Genomic DNA, 12,886 nt, shown 5'->3' with positions numbered 1-12,886 from the left:
TCCATACGATGTCAAATTAATAGTTTTTCATGTAGGAAATTGTTTGAACTCGTGACCACAATTTGTCATTCAAATGTGCCCCACTCCCCAATACAGTTCTAAACATACATAAGAGGTGCAATTCAATATTTAACATTTTAAATAAATGAACGTCTCTGTTCTCCTCCCCCTCCCTCCCTCTCTCTTTCTCTCTCTCTCTCTCTCTCCCTCTCTCTCTCTTCGTTTGAGACCTAACTAATCAATATAAAATGTGAGGACCAAAACTTCATAAACAGCTTCACACTAACTCTAATCCTAACCCCTTCACTCTGACTATAGCTGTGCAGCTCACAGCAGACCATTTTCTGATCGTTTCTATAAAAACTAGAATTCGTTTTGCCAGGGAAATAATGGTGGCAAAAAAAAAAATGTTTCCTATTTTATAGCATTTAAGAAAACGTTTCTTTTTTTGTATCTCTTTTCTTTCATTTACTGTTCAAGTGAACGCTGATCAAATATGTGACTTTATCTATCTATAAAGTTGATTTTTTTTTCTCGCTCTGACATCGATATTAAAAGCCTACTTTTTTCTATTTAAAAATTATTAAAACGAACTTCTTAATATATTCAGTCATGGATACACGAACGACTACATAAATTAGGTACAAGGCCGTTTTTTAATGTAGGAAGTGGGGGGAGGAGGACCAGCTCCTCCGAGAGGGAACTGGATAGTGACAATTGGTATAAAGGGTTTCTTCTACATTGACCAATAACTGATTGCTCTTGAGCAATGGTCTCATATGTGTGGTTGCCACTACATATAACTTTGATTGCAGCATCTGTCGGAACAGATACTACACTATGATAACAGAAAAAAGTCTTGGCCCAAAGGCTAAGATGAAAAAAGGCGAACCTTTTTTTCTATTTATTTAAAAAGAAAATACAACTTTGTTATATATGGGTCGCGGATTTGCATTCATCAGCAAAACATCTAGCTAATTTGCATATTCTTTTAAGCATTCATTTTAATTAATTCCCTATTAGTTTTTTCTGTTTTCTCATGGGATAATCATCTTTAGTTAACTATTACGTGTAATTATATTCATGCAGATATTCTACATGATTTATACTTGCATAATATTTGCATAAAAAGCTTATAGTAAGCACAAACATCTTTCTATATATATTTATGTATACGTATATATATTTGTTTAAAAAATTTTGCCTACCAAACTCCTCTGTCAGTTTTTGATCTACAGACATGAAACTTAATATAGGGTATTCGAACCTTTGTGAATATTTGGGTTTTAGCCGGGGAAGATCGGTGCAAATGTTTGAAAATTATAAAAATGGAATTTACCAGGTGACGGTCGAACGACGGCATTATGAATATGCATGTGTAATGTAATAGCTATTGGTTCATATTTTATTTTTAGTTTTGCAGCAAACATGTCTTCGTAGCTCAGGCATTAATGTCAAAGGAAAAAGTAAATTGTAAGTTAAACGTTTTGATTTTGATTCTCGGTGGTGGGACACGAGTAATGTTTTTTTTTTTTTACTTTTTAAATCATTACTGGTCCAATATAATCTATAATATAAATCTCACCTATGTGTTTAAATGTTTGTATGTATGTATGTATGTATGTATGTATGTATGTGTGTCTGCCTAAAATTTTTGACAGAAACGACGGATTTTCACAGATCCGTATTATTTTGTAGCTCGGACCTTCGGACAACAAATATAAAAAAAATGGCTAAAAACATTAATTCATTCATCCTCAACTGGGCACTTTTCTACAGGGAGGGGTCGCTTTTTTCGTTAATATTTTCGAAAGTCATCCCCTCTTTTCGATTAACTAGCCTTAATTTAAACATTCGTCACTTCCGGTTTGGCGATGAGCGCAACAACAAAGACGTCACTTTTTTTTTTTTTACAATCTTTTCCACCTTCACGGTACGGGTTCGAGCCTGCCTTCCTACGAACCCTTTTTTTCTTTTGCTCAACACACACCTCCAAACATCCGGACAACGCCGGGCACCCAGGCTAGTATAAAAATAAATACGATATCATATTTAAGCATATTTTATGACTGAGCAATGCCGGACAGTCTGCTAGTGTATATATATATATATATATATATATATATATATATATATATATAGAGAGAGAGAGAGAGAGAGAGAGAGAGAGCATAATGGTGAGAAGCCTTGACTCATTTGGGTGGTCGGGTTTCGAGCCTGACTTGAGGCAGTTGCCTGTTTAGCCGCACTGATGAGCTGTGAAACGACTCAGTACTCTATGTGGATGACTATAATGCTCCCTATCTTGGGTTGAGCACATCGGGAAGTGATATACAGACTGCCATTAGCATATGAAGTGACGCTCTTTGTGTAAACAAATCGAGCGGAGGTATTTGGACGATGTCAAAATATTGTTGTCATTACCCGCACAGCATCAGCCATATAGCGTAATGGTGAGAAGCCTTGACTGTCATTTGGGCGGTTGGGTTTTGATCTTGGGTTGAGGCAGTTTCCTGTCTAGCCGTACTGATGAGCTGTGAAACAGCAAAACAGTACTGTATGGGGATGACTATATATATATATATATATATATATATATATATATATATATATATATATATTGGGTAAGATGATTGATAATCGCAATGAGCACTGTTTTATTTTATTTGTATTAATTTACTAATACATTAAAATATACTCTGCTCTTCGGACTGTTGTTCTAATCCCCTTAATATATATATATATTTCAAAGTAGCCTGAGAATTCAGTGTAACTCTGGAACAATCCTTTTAATTATATATTTTATTTTTCTGATTCCGATTCTATTGAAATCTCTAAAAAATTTAGCTATAGAATTTTTTTTATTTGCAGATTACTTATTACTTATTATTTATTTAAATAATTTAAAAAAAAACCCTCTATATGTGCTTATGTTTGCTTGTGAGGGTTTATATATAGATTTTAGTTTTATTGGTAGCTTAAGATCGATACATATTTATCATTTACAACAATGAAAAATTAGGTTAAAAAACAAAAGATTCGTCCGTTTCATTTGGATTTTTTGGACTACTGATTTTTTTTCCAACAAGCCCTTCAAAGAATATGCCATCTATATGACATTAGAAACAGTATTCAGGAGCCATTCAACTCTCCGGAAACATCTCGTGTGAGTCAAGCACCCAACAAAATAAATCATTACTATGAAATGTAAATGTGGAAAATTATACAAAGGTGAGCCATGTCGTCTATAAAAAGTAAGGCCAGAAGAACATTGAATAGCTGTAATACGTGTAGAGATTAAAAATTTGGATGTAATATAAACTCTGGGCGTATTTCTTGATCCCGCGTTCATGGGAGTATAAATGCAACCCAGTAGAGCTAGGGCATACACACGGGAGAGAAAATGCATACTAACCCTAAGTCTTGGTGGCTACACTCTTAGATCTGTCTAGTGGTGGACCCCTCAAAATGTAATGAGACGCTCACTGGTTATTGGAAACTACCGTTCTGATACTCTAGGTACACAAAACGTGTGCAACCCTAAGTTTGTGTGGCAACACTTTTATCTTCAGCTGGCCGTTCATCATCAGATGCTGCAGTCGAGTTCATCTTTCGTAGGTGCTCTGGTGGATGGCTGGTATGCTGCTTTTCTTAGCTGCAACTTGGCGCTTCGGGGTAGATCTGAAATTAACTCTGTTACTTTCAAATCAATATGTAATCAATAATCAATCATAACTCTGGAGATCATTTCTTATGAACAAAAGTAATTATTGCATAAAATCATTTTGGACACAGTTTGTACAGAAAAAGTATCAGTTGAATTCGGTGCTGCTATCAGATTTAAGAAAAACAAAATGTTTCTGGATGCAGAATCTTTCAACTGAAATCAAACTCTTCAGTTAACTTTCTTGGTTGGAGAAGAAAAGTTGTTCTTTTCACTTTACTCTTTCGAGGGCCGCCAACCCCTGGGACTAGCAATCTAAAAAGCTGATGTGTCCTGCTTTGAAGCCAGCAAGCGAATTCCTCTATTCTAAAAACACGTTTTTTTTGTTTTGTATGAAATCCTAATTCCTGCCACCCGCCTCTTTGAGATCATTCTGTATCTTAACCATATCCCTCTTCAATTATCTTTTCCCAAAGAAACTGGCTTCTCAGTTATGCCCCTCCCATCTTTCTCTCTCTATGCTCTTCCGCCTTGCTCCCCAGCCTCTCTCTCTTCTTGTCTCTCCTTTCCAACCAAATATATGCTTAAGTCAATAATTTATTTGTCCATTTACTTCTTTATATATTCTGAGGGTTGTTTGGAATGGCCAACCCTTATTTTTCTCCGATTGATAGTTTATCGTTGTCTTATGGCTGCCTGGGTGGTCAATCATTTAGACATTGAAAATATGGGAGACCAAATAAATAATTCTCCTCTGATTCCTAGTTTTTATGAATTCCGTGTAACTGTCTGACTTCATTAGTTATTTAAAATCCGTTTTTACCAATCTCCTTCCTTGGTTCCCTTGTTCTAAAGAAATCCCATTATCAGGTTTACATTTTCCTTTCATTGAAATAAATATTATTTTTCTTATGGACAGAATTTTATGGACATCTGTTTTTCCTGACCAAGTGTCAGCATACCAACCCCCCTTAACCATACTTCATCCTCTCTCATCCTCATCTATCTGAGCAAGGTTCCCGGCGTCGCCCGGGACCTTGCTACAGGGTATGACTGACCATAAATGGTGGGGAAAGGGAAACCATTTACGCTTATGGGACGAATAAAAGTTATAAACAGAAAAAAGAGTAAAATGATTCCAAGAAGTAGTACATGTGTTGAATGAAGATCAATGACCAAGAACAGCAAGTACAGCATTTAATGCGGGCAATTAATTATAAATAATAGATAATATATATACTTAGAAAGAAGTAGGTAATCGTGACACCTTGCACTGATGATTCCCGAAAGGATGAAACACTAGTGTCTATAGATATTTTATAATTATTATTGTAAATAATTATGTCAGCCCTTTTAAGAAACTTGTTTCTTTTCGTTGAGCACTTTCAGTTGAAATAAAAAAGTCTGTTAATTTTAGCTCTTATGCGCAGATCATCATATAACGATTAGATCACTCTGACAGACGTTAAATAAGCATTTTAAAATAAAGTGTTTAATTGTCAACCAATATTTCTCACGGTTAACAGTAGCCGAATGAATTGGGTCCTTGCTAATGAAGCCGGGAGTGACTTCTGTTGCTGGGTTCGAATCTATCAACTTGTGTTAATCGTGACACCCTGCACTGATGATTCCTGAAAGGATGAAACACTAGTGTCTGTAGGTATTTAATAATTATTATAGCAAATAATTATATATATATATATATATATATATATATATATATATATATATATATATATATATATAAAGAGAGAGAGAGAGAGAGAGAGAGAGAGAGAAATGTATATAGATATAGATATGCATAAAAACTAAACAGTAAATTGTCTATAAGCCTCACTCTCCCCAATGGTTTACGTCGACTTGTGCAACTGCCATTGCTCAAAAGCAGCATGCATACCGTAGGTTTAACCGACATAAGTCCAGTTCAAACAGACTGAAGTATATAGAAGCTAGAAATACGTTAAGAAAGAAATAGCGACAGCTAAGAGAGAATTTACGGAAACCACTAAAAAGCGCATCGAAGCACAAAAACTAGGAACTCGAGACTTCTGGAAAATCTACAACAGTGTAGTAAATAATGGGCAATCAACAATTCCCCCACTAACCAACAATCACGAGGTTGTCTCCTCGGCAACCGACAAGGCTAACATGCTTGCCAGTCGGTTTGCCTCAAACTCCACACTGGACCCTTCCAACCACCCCCTACCTGACTTTCCTATGCGGACAGACGCCACACTAGACGATCTGAAAACCACCCCTGCTCAGGTGCATGCTATCATAAAAAACCTTGATACCTCAAAAGCATGTGGACCCGATCTTATCCCAGCTGTGCTATTAAAAAAGTGCTCAGCCGAAGTAGCTTCAGTTCTCTCCAAACTCTACAACAAATGCCTTAATGAAGCTTGCTTTCCGGTCTGTTGGAAAACTGCTTCTGTTGTACCAGTATTCAAGAATTCTGGCGAAAGGACAGACCCATCAAATTATCGCCCCATTAGCCTCCTCCCACTTTTTGCCAAAATATTTGAGACCATAATTAACCATGCTCTAGTCCATCATCTTACAGATGCTAAACTACTGACTGACAAACAATATGGATTTAGACAAGCCCGTTCCACAGCAGACATCCTAACTGTGATCTCTGAACGTATATACCATTCACTGGACAACGCTGGGGAGGGCAGAGCGATAGCTCTAGATATATCTAAGGCTTTTGACAGGGTATGGCATGAGGGTCTCCTCAGTAAAATCAGATCATACGGTATCACTGGTAGAATACTTAACATAATTAAATCCTTCTTAGATAAGAGAAAAATCCAGGTTGTCCTCGACGGTCGTACAACTAAACAATATGATATAAATGCGGGGGTGCCCCAGGGTTCTATCCTTGGACCTCTATTGTTCCTGATATTCATAAATGACCTCCCCGACAACATTGCCTCTGAGATGGGTATATATGCTGATGACACTACACTCTATGGCAGGCACGACAGGAAGACGAATGAACACATTTCTAAAGAAATGGTAGAAACACTAGAGGAAGACCTCCAATCTGTAGTGGAATGGGGACAAAAGTGGTTGGTCGCGTTCAATGCTGCCAAGACTAAACTAGTTTCATTCAATAATTACAAGAAACCCTCTCTACCACCCATAGCAATGGCCAACGACTCTTTATCTGAGAGTCCATCTTTCAAACTCGGCCTAACGTTCACAGGAAACATGAGTTGGAACAATTACATTGAAGGCATTGCCAGGGCCACTGCAAGAAAGGTGGGCTCTCTTTACCGTGCTAGAAAACTACTAACACCCGAAAGTATCCTGTACCTCTATAAGGCCACCATTCGCCCATGTATGGAGTATTGTTGCCACATCTGGGCTGGTGCATCTGCTACTAGTCTCTCGCTCCTTGACAAGGTTCAAAAGAGAGCCGCAAACCTGATAGGCCCTGAAGCTTCAGCCTCTGTCCCATCGACGAAATGTTGCATCCCTCTGCCTTTTCTACAAGTATTTTAGTGGTGAATGCTCTGACGAACTGCAATCACTTGTGCCCCCACGATGTGTGCACCCTCGACAAACCCGACAGGCTGCTAAATCCCACCCCCACACTGTAGAGATCCCTAGATGTAAAAGATCTTTTTACTCCAATAGTTTCTTCCCCAGAACCGCTAGACTCTGGAATTCTATTCCAGGTCCCTGCTTCCCCAACAGTACTGACGTGCAGAAGTTCAAGTGTAACGTGAACCGACACCTTGCTGCCCAAATCCCTACATAGTACCCCAGTAGTTGTTGCCCCTGATAGTAGCCCCCTACACCAAAGTGGCAATTTGCCTTGTTTGGGGTGAAAATGTAATAACAAAAAAAAAAAAAAAAAAAAAAAAAAATCATAGTGTAATGGGTTAGGGTGCCAGAATGAAATACATAAGGTCCGGCGTTTGAATCCTAACAACAGTCAAGCTACGCTGAAGAGGAGTAGGACTCCGAAACACGCGTGTCCATAGATTACTGTTTTAAAAAAATTTTTAAACAATAAATAAATAAATAAAAAATACGTCCAAATAAAAAATGGGCGACTTTCTAAGAAAAACATTGGATCTCCAAGGCGGAGACGTTAACCTTAATATCGTTTAAAAAATCAATAACAAAAACTAGTAATGAACAGTGATATTTACATATTGAAATAAAAGAGGATTAAGGCGCATTAAAATTCCTACTAGAAGTTCATGCAAGGACTCGTGGCAATGGTTAGAGCACTTGGAAAATTCAGTTTGTTTGTTTGTTTTTTTTACAAAGAAGTCACCACTTATCAAGCCCATGGGCCACTTGAGGATCAGGGTTAAAGAGTGTACAGTAGACAATGGGACAATATAGTAATCGTTAGTAGTGTAAATTTGGATTACTTAAGGGGAACGGTTCATCAAGAACTTGTTTACATTGGACTTGAAGACGACCATATTGTAGTCAGCTGGAAAGCAGGAAAACGGAAGAGAGTTCCATAGGTGTGCAGTTCTAAGAAAGAAGCTTTGTTCATTTTTTAAAAGTGACATTCTTCTGAAAGTTCAATTTTGCAGTGTAGGTGACTGAAAATATAGTTATGAGACTAAGCTACCCCCATGGATTAAATAAAGGTTTTTGTTTAAAATTCCGTGCAACAGAAAGATTCCCGAGTTTAACAAGGTCGGAGGTTGTAAAAATAACACCCACAATGAGAACTTTAGTCCAAATAATACGAATAACCAATCCGCATCTCAAAAATTAAAAAACGTAATAAAGAAATTGTTTTCAGCATCAGAACATAGGCACAATTTTCTGATTCTGATTCCAATACCCTAAAATGTTCCGATTTTTCTGATCAATCGTCCCAACACTAGTAATTATATTTATATAAAGAAAAGGTTAGAATAAATCTCCACTTTGGTAAAGTTTAGACTTTGTGAATTATGACATGGGCTAAAATATCAGCTCTAATCTTGTACGTCAAACTAGTAGCAATGTTAATTCTACGTAAGTCATGACACTAATACTTGAGCTTATGGAGCACGCTTATGCTATAATCTGATTTCTAATAGCTGCATGAATAATGCAATGCACAAAAAGTTTTGGCTCTGGAGCAGAACAGAATTTTATGTTGCTGACAGGCCTCCATAGAAATAGATGAAGCATGAATGAGTTTTTAATATCATATGAGTGTGTGATTTAATATTGTTGGAAGTTTGGGGAAGATAAGCATTAGAGGGATAAGTTTTTCTTAGTGGAGAAGGTGAATAAGCAAGGGAGATAATTCAATTTTCCAACAAACTTATATTGAATACTGACCAAACAGTCGGCTCCATTATCAACGGAAAATGAGTCTAATAAGATAAATAAATGAATTAAATTAAAACAGAAAGAAAAATACAAGATTTAAGAAAAAAAAAATACTATCCTCATCTAGCATTTATTTATAAAACTTGTGTTTGTCCCTCGACAAAAGGAGGGTAGACCTGTAAGTTCACCCTTGTCCGTTCGTCCATTCGTCTGCCTGCACTTCTCTCAATAACTACCCCTTGGAATTTTTTGAAATTTTGCACAAATATTAAACATGATATGAGTAAAAAAGTAACAACAAATTTTCCGGAAAAACTCCGGTTGCCCCCCTAGGGGTGCCTTTTGGGTTAAAATGATTAAGAGTGACATTTACTAGAAGCTTGGAAAAATCATGGATTACAATAGAAAAATGCGAGCATGAAAAGTAGTATAGTAAAGCTTAAACATGGAAAAGAAAGGACAAGATATTCTAGTAAAAAATATAATAAATTTATAACTTAAAATATTGCAGCATTAAGAATTGATTATATAATGTTATAAATTGAATTAAAAAAATTCTTAATGCTGCAATATTTTAAGTTATAAATTTATTATATTTTTTACTAGCATATATTGTCCTTTCTTTTCCAGTTTTAACAACTAGTCCTTTACTTTTCCACGTTTAAGCTTAACCGTATTACTTTTCATGTCGTATTTTTCTATTGTAATATATATATATATATATAAACACACACACACACACACACACACACACACACACACACACATATATATATATATATATATATATATATATATATATATATATATATATATATATATATATATATATATATAGTACTGATTTTAAAAAGTTAAAAAAAAAATTACTTGGGTGCAATTAGATAGAATCAAAACCAAAACATTTAGCTCTCCAGCCGCATTCTCTACCGTTTGACCTAACTTCAAAAATAGATAAGAAAGTTTTAAAATTAAATCACTTCGATCTATGAATGAATTTGCGCATGCACAAAAGTAATAGAAATATATCGGCAAGTTGAAAGGAACATTTTGCATTTCAACTTGCCGACATTTTTCTGTATGTGCTATTCCTCCATCCAAACAAAGATTTTACTCGTTATAAACCATATTTTGTTTATGATTACTATTTCCTGTTAATTTTAGTGTTATGTTACTAGTAGTTTAAGAGTTTATCGGTTAAATATTTACTCAAAGACAGACATACATACATGCATCTACTGCTTTATTTATATAGATTATGCTAATTGATGTAGAAATACTGGAATTCCTACTAGTCCTCCTGAATAGTCAGAGGGAAATAAAGAGCATGGAGAGAATTCCTAAGGCCAGCGATCTGAGAATGGAAGCTGTTAAAGTCGAAAGTTTTCTTTCTTTTTCTTTTTTTTTTTTTTGTAATATTCATATTATTATGGGTCAACAGAAACAAAATTACTTGAAGAAAAGGGTGAGGTCGATATTTAGAAAGTGATTTTTTCCATCGACCTTGAACTGTGAAGTTGTCAAATTGAAATAGAAAGGGAGTGACTGAGGGAAAATAGTAATTTTTTTTTTTTGTCTCACCATTAGATTTATTTCCTTTTTCGTTTTTTGTTTTTGTCTTTTCTTCATTCAAATATTTCATTCTTTACATTTTTTCCTCTTCCATCTTTGCTTTGCCTTAAAAACTGAAGATGTTCTCTCTAAACATCTTTCGTTTCCAAAGTATTGATTTCTGCCGGAAAATTAAACGTTACCCGAGAATTTCAGATTTCCAAGACAGGGACGAAAACGACTGTGCAGATGTCAGCAATTTTGACGACTACGACGACAGTGATGGAGAAGGCGTATTTAAAATTGTGTTTACAAGGAGACATAAAATTGGCTGGACAAGAAACCTTCAGGCTTCAGAAATGACACACTTATGGCAGGTGAATAACTAAAAACAACATTTAATTTACGTGTAGAAGAAGATGATTATTGGACAATGAGAAAAGCCTTCACGAACATCTGTATTTACACGAGTAGACATAAAATAATTTTTTGTACATATATATTTATGAAACTGTAACAGAGGCTGAGTAGAGCCCACAAATGATAGTCATGTGTTGTCCCCCTTTTGTCTGATTTAAAACCGACGGTACCAATGTCGTTCTAATCTTCTGTAATGCATATATAAATAAATATATATTTATATAAAGTTAGGTATGTTTATGTGTATACATTTAATGCATAGGATTCACTCTAAAACTAATTAACCGATCATTATGAATTTTAAAATTCAGTTGTAAGGTATAAGAGTGGGCAACATGGGATACATTTAGTTTTATGTAAAGGGACAAAAATGAGCAGAAACCCTTTGTAAATATTAAGATACCTTCGATTCTGGCAATTTTTTAACAATAGATATTAGAAATCAATTAATATAACACTAGTGAAACCTGTGGAACTCCTTCATATGTAATCTCGACCCAAAACTGAAGAGCCACTGCCCTAAACAACGAGGTATCATAAAAAGTCTGACTGTGAAGTCATCAAAGATATCTCATAGGGGAATATCTTTTCTCTTCCTGCTGAACAATGCGCAATGCACAAATGAGACCACTGAATGGTTCAAAACGGCAATTGAAGCACATGTTCCCACACGGAAATTCTATAGCAAGCCCCACTCTCCCCAATGGTTTACTTCTACTTGTGCAGTTGCCATTGCTCAAAGGCAGCATGCATACCACAGATTTAACCGACATAAGTCCAGTTCAAACAGACAGAAGTTTATAGAAGTTAGAAGTAATTGTAAGAGAGAAATAGCGATAGCTAAGAAAGAATTTACTGAAACCATTAGAAAACGCATCGAAGCACAGAAATTAGGAACCCATGATTTTTGGAAAATCTACAACAGTGTGTAGTAAATAATGGGCAGTCAACGATTCCACCATTATCCAATAATCATGAGGTTGCTTGCATGGCAACCGAGACGACTAACATGCTTGCCAGTCGGTTTGCCTCAAACTCCACACCGGACCCGGCAAACCACTCCCTCCTTGACTTTCCTTTGCAGACAGACGCCACACTAGATGATCTCAACACCACCCTTTCTCAGGTGCATGAAATCATAAAACACCTAAACACCCCAAAAGCATGTGGACCCGATCTCTGAGGTTGCTCCAGTTCTCTCCAAACTTTACAACAAATGCCTTAACGAATCTTGCTTTGCTGACTGCTGAAAAACTGCTTCTGTGAAACCAATTTCCCATTTTTCAAGAATTTTGGCGAAAGAACTGACCCATTAAATTCTCTCCCCATTAGCCTACTCCCTCTTTTTATTAAAATATTGAACTCTAATCCATCACCTTACAGCTGCCAAACTTCTGACTGACCAACAATATGGATTTAACCAAGTCTATTCCACAGCAGATATTCTAACTGTAATCTCTGAATATATGTACCATTCACTGGACAAAGCAGAGGAGGGTAGAGTGATAATCCGAGATATGCTGAATGGCTTCCGGGCCTTGATAAGTGGTGATCACTGTGTAAAAAAAAAAAAATAAAATATCTAAGGCTTTTGACAGGGTATGGCATGATGGTCTTCTCAGGAAAATCAGATCATATGGTATCACTGGAAATAATAATAATAATAATAATAATAATAATAATAATAATAATAATAAAATCCTACTTAAATAAGAGAAGAATCTGGGTTGTCCTCGGTGGTCATATGTCAAAATAATATGATATAAATGTAGGTGTACCTCAGGGGTCGGTCCTTGGACCTTTATTATTCCTGATATTCATAAATGACCTTCCTAATAAAATTACCTCTGAGTTGGGTATATTTGCTGATAACATCATACTCTATAACAGGCATGATGGGAAAATAAATGAACACATATTTAAGGAAATGGCAGAAACACTAAAGGATGA

Source organism: Euprymna scolopes, chromosome 21, assembly GCF_053919585.1.
Source record: "Euprymna scolopes isolate OS-2025 chromosome 21, ASM5391958v1, whole genome shotgun sequence".
NCBI lineage: Eukaryota > Metazoa > Mollusca > Cephalopoda > Sepiida > Sepiolidae > Euprymna > Euprymna scolopes.
The sequence above is the reverse complement of the archived record's forward strand: the minus strand, read 5'-3'. Positions refer to the sequence as shown.